Source organism: Canis aureus, chromosome 19 (genome assembly GCF_053574225.1).
Source record: "Canis aureus isolate CA01 chromosome 19, VMU_Caureus_v.1.0, whole genome shotgun sequence".
Taxonomy (NCBI): domain Eukaryota; kingdom Metazoa; phylum Chordata; class Mammalia; order Carnivora; family Canidae; genus Canis; species Canis aureus.
The window spans coordinates 19,513,808-19,532,329 of record NC_135629.1 but is presented as its reverse complement, the minus strand read 5'-3'; the positions used below and the strand labels follow the sequence as shown (position 1 = coordinate 19,532,329).

General features: G+C 39.7%; 1 long non-coding RNA gene across 1 annotated transcript in view; it reads left to right on the top strand.

Moving 5' to 3' along the window:
* The window catches only part of LOC144289709 (uncharacterized), a 71,868-nt gene that overhangs the window by 2,374 nt on the left and 50,972 nt on the right, over window positions 1–18,522 (top strand). The window contains exons 2-3 of the long non-coding RNA XR_013357622.1: window positions 12,723–12,807; window positions 13,326–13,482. This is a non-coding gene — a long non-coding RNA (uncharacterized LOC144289709). The remainder of the gene's footprint in view (window positions 1–12,722; window positions 12,808–13,325; window positions 13,483–18,522) is intronic.

The following is an 18,522-nucleotide window of genomic DNA, read 5'->3' as shown; positions in this document are numbered from 1 at the left end:
AGGGAGGGTAGTAGTTAGGCCTATTAAGATGTTATTTTGGGGGCACCTGGGTGGCTCAGTGGTTGAGCATCTGCCTTTGGCTCAGGATGTGATCCCAGGGTCTTGGGTTGAGTCCTGTGCCTGGCTCTCTGCAGGGAGCCTGGTTCTTCCTCTGCCTGTGTCTCTGCCTCTCTCTCTGTATCTCTGATGAATAAATAAGTAAAATCTTTAAAAAAAGAAAAAGATTTTAATGATTCCCAAGACAGAGGCATGGAAACTGTGATTGAGAAGAATGATAAATGATGGAGTCAGTTCTCAGAGGAAAGAAGGGCCAGAACCAAGGATATAGGACTCAGTGGCATATATGTATGTCCCTCTTCTTTTTGTGGACAAGGGTGCTCGACACCGTCCTCTCATGGCAGTCTTTCTCACTGAGCAAGCAGAGCAGAGATGATAATTGCTCTGGCTGACACTTGGCCCATGTCATGTGTGGTCTCTTTAGAGATGGAAAAGTTATTCGCAGAAGGGAAGAGCATGACTTTTCCAGAAGCAGGAGCTAAGGAAGAGACAGGGGGTGAATACAGTGAACAACCTCAAGATGAAAACAGATGGATCATTTCACCTACCTCTTCCATATAGGAACCTGGCTTATGATTCGAGCTTGCAAGAAAGCAATGAGGTGGGGGCTGCGGGGGGTGAGGAACGAACGGAGATGGTTTAGATCAGTCTACAGAATAACAATGACACAGATGCTTCGAGCATTATGACTAGGCACTCCATTGGGTGTTTCGCATATCTTTTCTCCTTTAATCCTTCCAGTGATTTGATGAAATTAGTCATGTTATTACCTCTATTGGGTGGATAAGGAAACTGGGGTTAGTAACCAAAATTATTCAACTAGTCAGTGGCAGAACTAAGGTTTGAAGCCGGGCTGTATGATCCTGGAGCCCAAGCACTGAGCTCAATAGAGGATTTTTAATATATTAAGGAAACAAGAAGTGGATAAAAGCCAATGTGAAGGAGAAAATGCAATGGATTTTTCACTTATGCCCAGGGCTTCCTATTTATTTATTTAGTCTCAAAAATATGTTTCTATGGTAAACAAAACTGAGGAAGAGTGAAACTGCTTCTTTGACACAAACTACAGACAAAAGGCTTTACAACTGGTTGTGTTTGATAAGAGAGAATACTTCTGTGGTGCCTAAAAGAGAACTGATTATAAATGCTACAATGAAAATTTGTCTTTTCAACAATATCCTCCTTAAAGTTACCTGTCGATTGTTGATAAGTGGTAGTGTATTATACTATAGGGTCCACGTGTGTGTGTGTGTAAACCGACCTGTTTGTGTTACACTGTCTAGTCAATCTGCTAAAAACAGCTGGACATTAGAATGATCTAACCACAAAGCAGCTAAGTGATTACTTAGAGTGGTTTAGTTGTCATGTCATATTCCTTTGATTCATTCTTATTTTTTGCTTTCGAGTTTCATTCCATTGAACCATTTAGTGGTGCTTCATCGTGGAGCTTATTTATTCCTCATAAAGTAGGAGGACTTTATCACCAAATATGATATTGTAACGTCATAAATGTGTCAGATGTCCGAAAGAAACACACTACTGGTGCAACATCACTCTGCGCCCACATCTCTATTAAATAAGACCATCTTCTGATAGATGGCGGCTTTCAAAACCATTCCCTTTCTCATTCAACAGTGCAGAGCATCCATGCAGTCAGATGTTTATTTATTATACAATTCATGCCTCTGAACATTCACTTTTTGTTTCATGTTTCTTATCAGTGTCAATTGTAATCAATTACTTGTATAAAATGATGGAACTCCTAATTTATGACATGATGACACACAGTAGATACAGCATTTCTATCTAGAATTGAACTGTACCTCTGCACTAGTTTTCTGCCAGAGCCAATAAAGGGCTCTGGGGATTAGAACCAAGATGAATAAAGCATATTTTCTTTTTCTTAGCCCCCTTTCCTAACTAGTTCAACTTTTAGAAATAACATTGGCTAGCCAATGAAAACACTCCTTTGATAAAGGCTAAGAATTTAAGATAAAAAACAGCTGGGCAGGGTTTTTTTTATACAAAAGGAAACAACTTTGAACTACATAGACAATGTCGTTTAAACCCAAACAGATGTGGTTTAATCTTGTTTTTGATCCTCTTGTAGATTTTTCTCAAAATGCCTGCATATGCATAGAAATGATGACTTTCAGATGTTTGAACATAATTTGTCTCTGTTAGAATATCACCTTGGTACATAGATCATGTACACCAAATACTCCCAGTCTTTGAACACGGACAGCAGGGTACAGGGAGAATTTATGTTGGTCTTTTGGTCTTGCCCACCAATTTTGTAAGAAACTGAAAGGGGAGAAGAAAAGCAATGGTATCCATATACTGTCATTTTCAGAACAAGAGTCACATGTGTTCTCCATGACTTCAGTAAATCATGGTGATAGTTTTAGATCCTAACACTTAGAAATGCTTTTAAGATGAATCCTATCACGTGAATGCTCTAAAAATAACACACTGTTGATTTGTGCACCATTTTGTGTCCCCACTGATTATTATCCACTTATCATATGATTTCCTCATGTATTAAGGCTTTCCCATCCCCTCTCTAGGAGAAGAAACCACTAGAGCAAAACTATGTTAAAATATAAAATGTCATCAGTTAGACTGTAAAGGCACCCACTAAAATATACTCAAACCCACTTTCAACTTCAAAGGCTATTAGAGTTGTTACCGCAGGCATTAGCCCAATGATTGAAGGAAGGGTTGTACAGATAGAAATTTTATATAATTTTTTTCTTCTCTTCTCCCTCCGTCTCCCCACTTGAAGAGTATAATGGGGAAGTGTGGGGAGAGTCTGTGAAACATGTGGAGAGACCTAAGATCATGAGTAGGAATCAAAAGCAAGGAGAGCTCTGAGGGCAGAGGACGCTGAGTAGTTAACACCCAACTCAGTCAAATGACCTTGGGCAAGTACATAAACAGCACTGCTTCGATTTAGCCTTGCCTTCAAGTTGCCTCCTCCTTGGTTTCTACAATTTTCTCTACAGTCATAGTCCTTGAGAGTATTTAAAAGACCAGCTGGACAAAGAGGAAATGAGATGCACATATTTATTTGAAAAATTCTGAAAGGAGCATGGAGTGCACACACGTGTGTGTGCATGTGCATGTGATGTGAAGAGAGTAAGCAAAGGGAGAGATGGAGATGAGGTGCACTGATGGCAGTGGTGGCTTTGTGCTTGATCATTGGGAAACCAGCCCAATAGCTCCCATCAAAATACACAAGGGTCCCACTTTTTTAAGTGGTCAGTTTCTAGAACTCTTGGTTCTTTGGCAGCAAACTGTTGCTCTATGTAATGTCTCACCCCTTCAAAACTCACCTTGGGGCATAAGTGCAATGTGAGGTCATTTGGAGCCACAATCTAATCTACAAGAATCATCTGGCATCATATGCGAATGCTTATTATTTAAAAAATGCAGTTCTGTTTATACTGTTGGAGTCTCTAAGTCCTCTTCATTATCCGTTCATGCTGTCTGTCTGGATGTGTTTTCTGATCTTTGTGTGAGGAAGTTGTCTCTGCTCAATGTGACTCAGGAAGAAAATATGAGGCTCTGATGCCCTATGTTGTCATGATTCCCATGCCAGGGGCTTCATGAGTGATGTTTCCCACCAAGAATTACAGTAGCTGCCAAGCGATGGAGGAGGCGGGCACTGGCCCAATTATACAGCAGTGAGTGAGAGTTCCAGAAGTTTCATGGAAATCCAACTGACTCCTGGGGCAGTGAGGAAGGGGCCAGGGACTGGAGGAAGCAGGGGGGGAAGCAGCATACCCCCTACATCAAGGGACCCTTGATCCTGAGCCAGGAGAGGATGGAAGTGAAGGTGGCTGCAACCCCTCTGGTGAATAGTTTTAGGAGTGGGAGAAGGAGTACATGTGACATAGTAGGGACAAACAAGATGGAAAAAAGTCACTGGACCAGGGGGACCACAGAACTGGGTTCTAGTACCACAACTTGTTCACTCTGTGATTTTAGACAAATTATTTTCACTTTTCTTGTATACCTCGTGTAAAAGCAAAAAAATCAGATATCTTTTAAAGATCCTTCCAACTAGAAATATTCTTAGAATAAGTCTTTTTTTTTCTACTTGTGATCTAGTAAACACATACCTCTAACTCCTTTTTTAAAAAAAATATTTATTCATGAGAGACACAGAGAGAGACAGAGAAGCAGAGACACAGGCAGAGGGAGAAGCAGGCTCCATGCAGGGAGTCTGATGTGAGACTTGATTCTGGGACACCAGAGGACCACGCCCCGGGCTGAAGGCAGGTGCCAAACCGCTGAGCCACCCAGGCGTCCCTATACCTCTCACTCCTATTTCAGCTGTATGCATGGCAGAAAAGAAAAGGCGGAAGGGAAAAGAAAGGGAGAGGGAGACAAGAGCCAAGATGGAAGAAACACAGAAATGAAACAGTGATGATAATTTTGGCCCGTCTTCCAGTCTGTGAGGGCATGTGTGGTGTGGCTTTGAAGAAATGGGAGTCTTTATCTGCATTTGGTCTCAGACTCCAGGAGCCTCCCATGCCACGAGAATCTCACCCTGCTGAGTAACATCCTGATACTTAAAGAGACTAGTGTTAAACATTATCATGGTTTAAATTTTTATTATTGTTTTTGGTACAACATAGGCTCTAATACAAGCCAAATACTCCATCTGATACTCAACCAAAGACTCATTACTCTGGTGTGATGCTGGAGGAAAACCTGGCTGGGTTGGACTTGCAGAGAATGTCTTTCTAATGAGTCTTCAAGGGTAATTCAAACTGTATGGGATTTTTCACCCCATGTGGTGACTAGAAAAACTAGAATGCTATACCTACTGCATGTATATGCCTCTTGGCATTGTGGCAGTCCCTGCTGTAATTTGGAGAACAGATTAAAGAGATCCAGCAAGAAGGGAAGAGGGGGTGAAATCATAAGTCACTCTTCATCTTAGAGTCTCTGTGAGGTGAGGATGTCAAATAACTAATTTGTATTGAGGCCCTTCTGTGTGCAAGGCACCATGTGGGACATTTTAGACAAATATATATATATATTTTTCTTCTTCACAACAATCTCATGATTCATTCAAAGGCTTAACTCATTTTACTGCCCTCCTACTAAATGCCAAAAACTCTCCTGGACTCCAGGGGAGAGTAGTAAACAAAAAGCATTCTGCTCTCTCTTGTGAGGTTGAATTCTGGTAGCAGGGAGAGATGAGAAACAAATTCACATGACATCAGGTAGTGAGAAGCACTGCGGAGAAAAAGAAGGCAGAGCAAGGGGATAGAGAATGCCAGAAGGACAGGTGGGTGGTCAGAGAGGCCTCTCTGGTGAAGTCAAAGAAGCAAGGGAGCAAGGCTGGTTCCCGAGCAGAGAAAGCAGTCACAATTCCCCTACTACAGATGGGGAAACCGAGCTTCCCATGGTCTCTTATTTAATAAGCTGTGATGATCCCATGAGATCGCCACACAGCATCTGCTTCACATTTTAAAAGGATGCAAGTCAGAGGAGGGCTGTGAGTACAAGCATGTCTGGCACTAAACACTGCATGATTCTATTAACAACACACCATTGCTTTGTCTGCATAGTGCCTGAGCTGGCCAGGTTCTCCTACTATACTGAACTAAGAGAATTGGCAAGTTGCACTGGTATTATATAGAAAAGGCACACATTTTCCTGGAAGTCTTTCCCCTTATTTATTCTACTCTTGAACCTCGGGCTATGAACAAAGAGTCAGTGAAGCATGGTTTTCACACAGTGTTCACAAAGTGACAGGACTCCTCAAAGAGGCTTCAAGGACTTTTGTGAAACATGTCAGGGAGGGTCAGTAGCTAGAGCTCATGGCCACCGGCTCCTGTGTCACCCAGAACAGAAATGATTTTATCACTCTAATATATTGGGGTTCTGAAATGAAATTTCCAGTCCTAGTACAAAATTTGAAAAATACATGAAAGCTATGGCTCCTTGTGAATAAATAGAGAGGCTTCTTGAGCCATCTTAAAAATGTGGCTTTAAATGCAAAGTTTCTTAAAAAGTTCCTGGTGGAATGATCACCCTACGGGGTAGCCTTAAAGTAGTGAGAAGTAAATGGCATATGTAAGTCTCCAATTGGATGAGAAAGCCAACTGATCCAAGCAACTGCTAAGAAATTCTGACCAAAGATTTGGAGAACCCATTGGAAGGGCTGACTTCTTCCCTAACAGATGTGGTATATACACTATGTGCACACGCACACGTGTGTGCGCACACACATGGCATGAGTTTTTGTTGTTGTTGTTGTTGTTGTTTTCTAAGAAAGGTTTTTAAAAAATAGATAAAAATCAGGTTAGGAGGGACTTCTTTCACTCTAAACATTTCAGAAAATGTATAATTTCCACACTAAGAGAATTAGAATTCTTACCCACTAGGTAATTAAATAGGAAGAACTTGGAAAGAGAGTTTGAAAGCTGAAGTATGGTGTCTCATTCACAATTGATAAGAGGTTCATTTCCTCATTATTTAGTTGTTTGTTGCTGTTTGTTTCAATCAAAAAAGGAATATCCAGAGCTGACAGATGGATGCCTCTGGCTGTGGTGGTCATGGCGTGTATGTTTGCATGCGTATGAGTGCAGTCTCTGAGAAGAAAGATCTTTCTGTCTCCCAATTTTTTCCAAAAGGCCTCTTAGAGCAGAGAGTAGGTTCTCACCAAGAGAGTGAAAGCAACAGTAGTGGGTGTATCTTCTGAAACACTTCCTTAAATGGAATTCGTTTCCTCTGTACTCTCTCTTTCCCCATTCTATGAGCTGGATCTTGGATGTATAGTGGGAGCCACCTTTAATCAGGTGGGTAAGAATTCACACTAGAGGATAGCAGAGCCGTCTTTCTGGAAAAAGGAAAAGGAAAAAGGAAACAGATACTTGGATGATTTCTTGGAGAGAAGCTACCTACATTCTGTGACTGTCTCTGTAATATTTCAGGAAAGAGAAACTCTCTTGTTTGCACCACTGTGTTTCTGTGGTTGTCCTTGCTTTGTTTCTCTGTTTTAGCAATTTATCTTATACCCCAACCAATAACTGCCAATTAGATATAAGAAAAGATTAAAAGTTTATTTGGCTCTAGATTACTATATTTTTGAATCCTCTCTTCAATTGACCACTTACTACCCTTTGAGGCCCACAGGGGAATTACATATGTAGATAAGAATTGGACCTCAAACTTTAGTCTTCTATTGAGGTTGGCTGAATCATACAGAAAGATATTAAAAACTCAGTCACCAATAGGGGTTGGGCAGATCAATGCAAAGAAGCAAAGCTTACTGGGTAGTGTTGCACTCAGTGAGAATGTGTGACCCATTTAACTGTCATTCAGAAAAATGGACTGAGTATTTGATATTTTTAATCATTTAAAAGAAAATGGAATCTAGATTTTTTTTAAAAAGTGAAATCCACAAATTTTAATTAATAGGTTAATTTAAAGAAATTTAAGAGAAAATACCATGTGCACCAAAGAAAAGATTTCTTTAGGACAGGCCTCTAAGGCTTAGGAGAAATTTCCTGTTGCCTGGACTAAAAACTAGTCTTTGATCTAGAACCAAAGATATGTGGTTTGTTGGATGTTTTCTGACTTATTCTCTTAAGTCTTACACCAAAACACCACAAACCTAATCGGATAAGTATCAGTAAGATAAGCCTATTCCAGGCCAAATGTATATAAGCAGCAAAAAGTTGCTAGCCCCAAAGTAAGAAAGGTAGCCTCATGTCTTGAGTGGATATGGTGTGGGTCATTTGACCAAACATTTTTGGCCTGAACAAATAGTTCTGGAGTCTGTTTTATTTTTCCAGTAGAATCAATCAGTGTTCTCAGTTCCGAGTAAAGGAATTATTGGTGCCAAGGAAAATTAATAATTTATTAGAATGTCACAATTAAATGGTTGGGAGGTTGGGAAGAATAGGAGCCAGTGAAATTCCTTTAATCTTGTTTTTTTCCAATGAGTAGACACAACATCAACTATCTTTTGATTCTGTCTGTGACATTTTAGCAGAGCTCCATGTCCACAAATAACAGCTGCTAAATGGTTCTATATAAGGGACAAGTTAACTATACCATGGTACACAGAGTCAATGAGCAACTTGCAGCCATTAGAGAGAATGTGGTAGATCTCTTGCCATCAGGGCAGTTGGGGCACCATGTTGATGGCCACAGAGTAGAGCCAAGGAAGATCTACAAATGAAAACAAGGGTGCTACTTCTATAAGAGTGGGAAAAATATTCCTGGTTATGCCAAAACAATAGATAGTCACTATAATAACAGTTCCCATGTAGAGATTGCTTCCCAGACTTTCCTGAAAAAAACTTTTTTTCCTGAATATTGCATCCTGAGAAAAATGAATTTTATTTTATTTATTTTTTTAAATGAATTTTAGAAGTCAGGAAAATAGAAAAAAGTATCTTAATTCTGTGGGAATAAAAGATTGACATCACTTAGAGACATTACTCTTCAAAGGAATCCAGTGCTGTCAAGAAGAAGAAAGCAAGAACAGGAAAAGTTCATGCAGAGTTGAAGGTCAAAGTCAACGTTTCTTACTAGTAACTGGGATAGGATGAGAAAAAGAGAAGCATTCACAATCTTATTGGTTTTGCTTGTAGCTGAGCCATGTTATAACTACATGTTAGTGGCACTGTTGCTGCTTATGGTGCATTATTTTGATAAATAAGGTGAATGCTAAGGTTATTCACATGATATCCTCTGTAGTAAACTTGTGAGTGGTATTCAAAGAAATGACAAGTTTTGGAAGAAAAATAGTAAGTCTTTAAATTGTCAGTTTCTACACACAATTCTATGTAGAGCTTACCACATGAGTAGAGGGTTAACATTTAAAACTCCCCAAAGGGATGCCTGAGTGGCTCAGAGGTCGAGCAACTGCCTTCAGCTCAGGCCGTGATCCCAGGGTACTGGGATCGAGTCCTGCATCAGGCTCCTTGCAAGGAGCCCTCAGGCTCCCTCTGCCTATGTCTCTGCCCCTCTTTCTCTGTGTCTCATGAATTTAAAAAATCTTAAAAAAATTAAAAATAGAAAAAATAAAACTCCCCAAAAATGTCCCCAGATTTTTTCCAGCATTTGAGTATCCAGTGTAGACTACAGTTTGTTGTTAGTACTTCTAAATTTAGGTATCTTTGTTATCAAACAATTTTGTTGCTATTCCTAATAATGAGTTAAGTATATGAAGAAAGTTGGATGTATTTGATAACAATTTATGATTTGAGGTATTCCAAATAATTTCAATTTTTCCCCTATTCTCTAACATTATCAGGCTAGAGTTCAGAAACTAATTACACTTGCCACAGGGAAGAGGGATTGTCCAAAGAGAAAGCCAAGGAGAGAAGCAAAGAGAAGGAATGCTGGCTGAGGCTTCCAAGAGAGAGAGCTGAGGCTGGTCTATACTATCACAGCCCTGAGAAAGAGAGAGAGAGAACTCTTCCCAAGAGAGAAGACCAAAGGAGAGGCAGACCAGTCTCCTCCTTTAGAGAGGAATAAGGGAAGAACAGGATCTAAATGTGTATGTGTGAATCAGGAGAGGGTAGGAGGAAGGAGGAGAGTGGAAATTTTGGCTCCTTGAAATCCACTAGAATTCCAACTAATCCTTCCCTCCTTCCCTCCCTCCCTCCCTCCCTCCCTCCCTCCCTCCTTCCTTCCTTCCTTCCTTCCTTCCTTCCTTCCTTCCTTCCTTCCTTCCTTCCTTCCTTTCACTTTTTTAGATTGGAGAATTATCTAAATGCAGATCTGGGAGTTCCATTTGGGTTGACCAGACAAGAATCAGCTGGATTTGATGGTTTCCCATCACCCACTGGGAATGGGTACACCTGCATATAATTTCTCCAGAGGGAGTGGATCTCTTCTGTTGGGGAGAGGCTATAAATAGTGAGAGTATGTTGAGGAATTTATCTCCTCAAATTCAGTGGAGAGAAGGAAAAAGGCCCATCTGGTGGTAAAAAGAACAGCTGTATAAACCCTTAGGAAGAGGTCTGTTTTATTATGGACTTGGATGACCGTTCTGAATATAGACTTAATGAATCTGTGAGTGGTGTGAGGCTAGGGGTTACAGTGAATATGTGGCTGTACAACTAGAATGCAGATAGAATTTGATAGGCTGAAACAGTGAATGAAATCTACCAATGTCAAACCTCTTATGAATAAGTGTATTAAGTCCTGGCCTTGGGTCCAAACACTAACTGTGCAAGTGCAAGAAGCAAAGAGATCTCAGAATTTAAATAGATAGAAAATGGAATTTGAATGAAGAGTGGACGGGGCAGCCCAAAACTTAATATTATATGTAATGAATTGACAATAGTATCTTTTGTGAATTGAATATAAAATAAGATACTACATGCAGTGCCAGGAGTATACTAAGTGCTTAATAAATGCTAATTGCTATTGCTGCTATGGTCACTGTTTGCTCTTGTTGACAAGAGGGTGAAAACAGGGCAGAGTGTTGAATACTTTGAGGTTTCTGGATGGATTTGCTCTCATCCTTCTTTTTCCTCTAGTCTTTTCTTCCATGTTCATTTTTAAATGTACTTTGGTGTTGCTGGGATTGATAAAAGTGGAGTTAGGAACTAGCTAGGGAAAGGGGCTCTGATCAGAAACCAACCTTAAATCCTTCTTACTGTCTAGGGCTGTGTCAGAAGCTTTACGTGGATTATGTGATTGAAGCCTCTCAACAACCCCAAAGTTAGCAGCGATTGTCTCCCCATTTACAAACCAAGTTTGTACCTCTAACAAAGGCTCAGAAAGTAGCTTCACTGATTTTACAGAGCTAGAAGGGGACAGAACAGGGCTTTCAATGTAGATCTTTGCATTCTTCTCAATGGCTTTCTCTATGTGACTATGTCCCCACTGTAGGAGCTCCCCTACTCTGAGTCTGCAGCAGGGATGATGGGGGTCAGGGTGGAAATGGAGGTTGAGAATGGGTTTTGGGAAATGGGGGTTGAGAATGGTAGGGAGAAAATAAGGGGATTAAACAAACCATTTATGTGGCTACATCATTTCAAACAATTCAAAATATTTGTTCCCCTCAGAGAGGCTCAACAATAGTATCTTTGCATTTAGTTCCAGAGAAGTGGTTGGGTTTTGGACTTCTCAACGTGCCCACACTCTCTGATGGGTCCGCTGAAATGCTTCCAATTTTAAGTGACCCTTGAAGGAAAATTGAGTTGTGAGATCAATTGGTAAAACTTTATTTTCCTTTCTCTTTAACCCAGAGAAAGCTATCATATTCTCAATTTACAAAAAAAAGAAAAAGTTTACAGGAAGAAAAAATGTTCTCTCTTTGGAGATAAAAATAGCATCTGCTTTTCTGGGAGCCAGTTAGCAGCTGGAGGAAATTATTTCTATCTTATCTCTGACCCTTTCCTAAGTTTGCTGGTCACCTTTTTCTTTAATTACTTTTGCCACTATGATTTAAAACTACCACAGTTTTAGCATCCAGAATTTCACTAGCACCTGGATGCTCAGATTTTTTGCTTAGCTTTAAAGTTTAGCTAAATTATACCACATGGCAATTTTAGGAGCTTGTCACCCTGCTCTAAACACTTTACTCTGAAAACAATAGCCATCATTTTAGAAGAAAATGCTCCCTGACTTCACTTATATTGCAAAGTTTTGACAAATTCTGAGTTTGAATTAAGCCACCAATTCCCAAAACCATGTAGGAAAAACAATCAAGTCTAGGCTAGGAGCTATCTTTGTTTTCTCTTCAAATATGATATTTTAAAGTAAATTATATTTTGGGGGGCATGGAGAAGAACACATATTTAAAATGTGATCTTTATTCCATTTACATAAAAGTTTTCTGGTACCCACTGGACTCAGGGTAGGCAGAAACCTTATTATTAACTAAAATTTGAGAACTCTGTAGCATGGTCACTTTGAAGTGGCTCTTTGTTGTGGTTGGAATTCTAGGATGGGAGAAAAAGCTGTCGGCAACCTTGGGGAATTACTTAACTTTTCCTGTATTTGTTCCTTAGCAGTATAAGAAATGGCTCTTTTCAGCATAGGGAGTAGAGAAGTATACTTTAAAAATAGGGGCAGGATAGTTTTTCTTTTCCTTTGAATTCTCTTATCCTTAGTAAAAAGGAATGATCTTTTTTTTTTTTTAAGATTTTATTTATTTATTCATCACACACACACACACACACACACGGAGGCAGAGACATAGGCAGAGGGAGAAGCAGGCTCCATACAGGGAGCCTGACATGGGACTCCGTCCTGGGTCTCCAGGATCAGGCCCTGGGCCAAAGGCGGCACTAACCACTGAGCCACCTGGGCTGCCCAGGAATGAGCTTCTTAACAAAATTTTGTCTCTCTATCCTTGGTGATTGAAAAGCATTGATGCCAGAGAGAACACAGGGAAGGGAGGGTGACAAACAACAGAGAGGGAAATTGGGAAAAGTCTACTTCCTACTATCAGCACTCAGATTAGGAGACTGATAATTCTTTATGAGGTGGCCAAGTGGTGAAGTATTAATCAGATGGCGATTGTGCTACGGATAGTGTTTTATTAGTGCCATGCTATGGTAGTAAAGACTAGCTTCCTGCACTACAGTAAGAGTGAATATTTAATAGAACTCTACTAAAGAAAAAAAAAAAAAGAACTCTACTAAAGTATTTTTTTCAATGTGTTTGTCATTTAGAATTGGAGAAGAACATTGTCCTCATGGAGTGATGACCATCACTTACAGAGCTAACCTGGATCAGTACTCACATGGGCCAGGACAGGTGGGTGTCTGGTTAGGAGGCCTGGCTGCCCTGTAAGAATCTGTTGGGGACAGAATAGAACAGAGCAGCTTCTCACCTTTCTGAGCTGTTTAAATTCAAATTACCTTTGAGGGATCTGAAGACAGTCTGTCCAACCAAAGATTAGAATCATTCAGACAAGATGGGTCTCATAAGATTAATTTGGTCAGTCTCCTGCCTTTTGAAAGGATGTACATAAAGGGCAGGAAAATGACACTTCTCCCTTGAAAGGGAAATCTGTAAACTTTTTAAAATTTTTTTATTTTATTATTTTAATTAATTAATTAATTAATTAATTTTTTGAAATCTGTAAACTTAATGAAATAATAGTCAGGGGCTGGACCTCCATTTAAATTGAAAAATGTAATTTTTAATTTCTCATTGATGTTTTCTAATTTTTGAGTTAAAATTAAACAAAAAGTATCTTGTAATTCCAAACTTCCAGTTTATAAAGTAAAAACTAAAAATTATAAAACTCAGAACTATATTTTATCTTTCAGATGTGAAGTTCAGTGACACAGTTCCATTACACACGCTTGAAAGCTGTGTTCCTTTCTTTCTCAAGTGACCATCTGAGAACAAAAATTATCCTTCTGAAGCTAAACGTAGTCCACATTCGGCATGCACAGTAAATGCAGTACACATTTGGCATGCATAGTAAGTTCTTTCAACCTTGTGGTTTTAGTTAATTTTTAAAATACTTGATCATGAGAATCAATACTCTTGCTTTCCATTTTGCAGCCACTTAAAAATAAAAGCTTAATGTCTAAGTTCAATAATGCATTTAGAGGATGCAATAAGCTCTACTTTTTAGGCAAAGTTAGTGATACTATCATTCAATGAGACAAAAGGCAGAGAAAGTAGAATATTCTGAAACATTTGTTCAGTCAACACATCAAAGTATATTTCTGAAGGCTCTTGAGTTCTTTAAGGTTATCAGGTGTGAATGTACAGGTTGTACAATATTTGGGCACCACTTGCATGCCATTAACACTTTGTATTTATAAAGCAGCTTTGCTTTTTTGAAATGTTTCAGATAGATCTTACAAAAGTCCTATATTTCTCTGACAATACACACTTGAAAGAACGAACATCTAGCTTAGGACAAAAATGAGATGAGTGAATTGACTTTGATAACTGCAATGCGGCATCAGAAGCTGGGGCTCGAGTCTCTGTTTTAAATGTGGAGGATGTTAATTTTCTTTTCAATACAATGCTTGCCCAAATTAGGCAACAGAATCTTAATCTCCAACTTTCTATTTACCCCCCTTGTGAAGTACTTATGACTCCTACATTAACAAGTACTTTATTAAATTTCACATACAACAATCAAATAGGCTAAACACAACAGAGAAAGCATTGTACTCTGGTGAATGTGCTGCACAATGCTTATGAGTGGGGGCTCTGAGGTTGGGGAGGTCTGAGCTGGCACCCTAGATTGGACACTGTCTGTGTGCTAATGGACGAGAAAAAACAAAAAACTTTTGTGCCTAGTTTCTTCATCCATAAAATGGGTGATTGCAGGGCTTCCTCACAGTTGTTTGGGGAATTAAATGACAGGATGCACGTAAACCTTCTCGAACAGGGCCCAACTTGGAAAATATGCTAATATTTTGTTGAGTTCCTACATAATAGTAGTCAATCACTGTGACTTCTCCTTCAACAGTCATTCTTCACTTACCCACCAGAAGTCTTTATTTACTTTAGATATACCTTGACTACTTTAAGAGTAATTTCAGCCAGTTTAAAACAGAACAACTGATACGGGGAATCAATGAATAAAAAAGACAAAACCAAAGGAGAGAAGGACAAATTCTAATGAGGATTCCTGGTTTAAGGAAAACAAGGCAATGCACATAAAACAGCTCTGAGAGGGAGACAGAACATGAAAGACTCCTAACTCTGGGAAACAAACAAGGGGTGGTGGAAAGGGAGGTGGGCAGGGGGTTGGGGTGACTGGGTGATGGGCACTGAGGGGGGCCCTTGATGGGATGAGCACTGGGTGTTATGCTATATGTTGGCAAATTGAACTCCAATAAAAAAACAAAAAACAAAAAACAAAGAAAACAAAACAAAATAAAACTTAGCTCTGAGATCCCTGGCAGCCAGAGGAGAGAGGGATACTCAATACACCGAACCATGGATTGTACTGCAGACAAGAATGCATTCTGGTTCATTTCCATTACCAATAGCTGAATAACAAACTGACCTAACACTCGTGACTGAAATCATCAGGACTCATCAGTTTTCAGATTTCTGTGCATTGGTTGAGTGACTCTTCTGCTAATCTTGCAAGGGTCACACACTGGAGGCTGGGATTGTTCATTGGGAATCTTGGTTTAGTCCACATGGCCAACCTGTGCTTCCTCACAGCATGGCAGTCTCAAGGTAGCATTCCTATAGGACAAGCCGCAGTACTCAAGGCTCTGCTCAATTATGCTGGCTAACATCCCACTGATGAAATCAAGTCATAAAACCAAGCCCAGAGTAACATTAGGTGGGAACGCCAGGAGGCTATGGTTCATTGAGTCCATAATCTACCAGTGTTTTAGGACAGGCCAACTTAGAAATCTGGGACTCATTGGTACCTCTGTTTTTTTTTTTTTTTGATACAGCTATCTTCATATTTCATATCCTTTTTGCTATTAAATCTTGTTTCCATGTGTTACATCTTTTTCCCCCCTCTAGTGAAACCACCAGTCTAAGCCTTATAACCTCTTATCAGCTAGGACTATAAAGATTTTGTTAGCCTTCTGCCTCTGGGAGCCCCGGAATAGTTTTTTCTCCCTTTTGGTTGATGTCCCTTCAGACCTTGCTTGCTGAAGCAGAAGTTTTACAATAGTTCTGCACATGTTGTCCATAGATTCAAGTGCTTCAGCAGATCTGTAAGCTGTGATGAATTCCTGGCAAAATTTTTGTAGCTTTAAGGTGTGAATAGAATAAACGGGGGGAACATCCAAAACGCAGACTCCTGGGCCTATCAAAAGTTAATCTACAGAGAGCTAAGAGCATATGAGGCATTTTATCAGCATAAAGAAATATTGCCCTCTGAATTATACTTTCTCATCCTTTTTCTTCTGACACTTATTTTTCTTCCAGTATTTTACGTATCATTGGCCTATTTTACCTTCAAGTATAACCAGACAGCCTTGTGCTTAATTCTCTCCATCTTTTTTGGTAACTGGGCAATTTTGGATAAATCACTACACCTGTCTGAGCCTCTGTTTCTTCATGGATTAAATGGAGATAGTTTCCTACCTCTTATTATCATTGTGAAGACTAAATGACACAAAATAGATAAAGTACAGTGCCTGAAACATAATAAGAAGTCCACCACTACTACTACTACTACTCCTGCTGCTACTATTACTACTTCCTATGGTGTTTTAGGTTCTGCTTAAGAATACAGCCAATGCAAGAAAACAGAGTTAACAGATGAGAGAACCAGTCAATCTCTGATGACTTTGCTTGAGCACTTGGATCCAGCTGTGCCTGAAGCCATCCTTCTTGTTGGACTTTCTATTTACTAGGGTTGACAGGTTCCCTTTTTGCTTTAAGCCAGCTGGAACTAGATGTTCATCTCTTATAACAGAAAGGTCCTGACTTAGGTAGGGCCCAATCCTGCTCTGTATCAGTTTCATCTGATGAATGTGGTTAAAATATGGTTATGGTTTCTTTTTTTGGTCCCTGGAGATTCTGATTTTGTTGGCTTGGGATATGGCTGGGGGACATGTATTTTAGAGCACCCTAAAATGAGTCAGACATCACTAGTCTATTCATCACCTTTAGGAAACTGTCTTCTTCAATTTTGAGTTCCTTATTTGGCAGTCCCTACAGGACCTTGTAGGCTATCTTGCACATAGAAGACCCACTAGTCCTTTAAATATTTGTTGAATTGAACACACATTCCAGGAACATGAGTAAGGAGAAAGGACAGATTTTCTTGATAGGCTGATTACATAAAGTTGGGAGGATAGTTAAAAAGAAACAGATTACTTCCAGAAATTTTTAGCATTTCAGGGTAGCTACCTCGCTTGAATTAATTTCAGACAAATTAAAAATTCTATTCATTTTTCTCTTTCAAGCTTTAATGTTTCGGTTGTTACCAATTTATCACATGGCCTTGGACCTATTTCCTGACAATTTAATATTGCATTTTGTTTTTTTTTAATTTGTTTCAAATTAAGACCTCTTTGCTACATATGAAGATTTCATGTTAGGGTTGCCCTTTATGATAAATTTTACTTCAACTGAATGATTGTCTAATAGAAGTTTCAGTCCCATTCCAACCACATCAAGGGATTTCCAGAGAAAAATAGTTTCATACATTCAGTAGCCTGATAAATGGGGTGGGAATCCTTCTTTACTAAAGACAGACAGTAAAAGGTGTTACTGATGGAAGCATTACCCGCACACGCTATCAAAGTGGGAGAGACATCAGAGCCCACCTGGAACAAAACTTTGGTCCATTTATTTAATGCACACATTGGAAATTTCTTCTCCTGGCCCCACAAATATTACACTGGCTCTTTTGGAAAAAATGCATCTGAAGGCCTGTCTGGATGGATTTTTAAGAGTTATAGACTCGAGTTGACAATGTGACCACAGGAAAAGATTTATTCCAAAGACTTTCAGTGGGAACCACCCATCATCGGCAATGGAAGGGAGTTTGAAAGATCATTTTAAAAAGCGGCATTGCATTGATGGTTTGGATTATAAAGCTTAAAATAGGCCAAAAATAACTCAATTCAAACCACTGGAATTAAATTAGAACCTGGAAATTCATAAGCCAGAAAATATATGCATGCAGTCACATATTAGGGGTTCCTCTAATCAGATACATTATAATGTATCAAAATGAGGAACTTCATCCCATTTTTAACATCACAACAAGATCTACACTCCCCTCCCCCCCCACATCCTTCTGTGTGATTATCAATTACAACATCAAAGCTAGGGTTTCTCTTAGGGGAAGAAGAGTATTCCAGGATCTCCAGGAGGGAGAAAATACCCCATTCTTTCTGCTAGAGTGACACATATTTTTAGATGGAAGAAAATCTTGGAATCATGTAGCCCAGGGATCCTTCATCTTGATTCTATGGATCTGCTGTGTGGGGAACGGGGTCAGTGGTTAAAGCTTACTGGAAACTGGAACATGTAAGTTAGTTACATTTTGCGTCTGAGTGTATATGAGATCCTGTGAGGTAGAAGCACTGAGAAAGATTAAGAGTTATCAATTTTCTCTCACTGAACCCATTTTATGGATGGGAGTCCTAAGGACTACATGGTCATACCTAACAGCACCCAGCAAGTAACTTGAAGAACTGTCTTGGAGTTATGGGTGACAGAGGAGAATCTATGAACGTGAGGGTGACAGGATGGGAAACCCTACAGTGAACTTAGCCCATAGCTCTGCTTCTTTCACCTACAGTGTTTTCCCCTTGTGAAAAATCACAAACATTCCTCTAGCTTCTCAAAAACTGCAAGATATGGCAAGATGGAGCCTACACTTCATTGGCATGTGCCCACCAGCTTGATCCAGTCCCTCCAGCTTTCTGCCATCACATGCTCAGCTGCTTCACTTATTTACCCTGCCCTGCCTGGTTGCTCTAACACTGGAGTTTGTGGTTTTGGATGCCAACAGTCCTGGCACCTGCTGAGTCCCTTGGAAGGCTTACAAAACTCCTTTGGATCTTG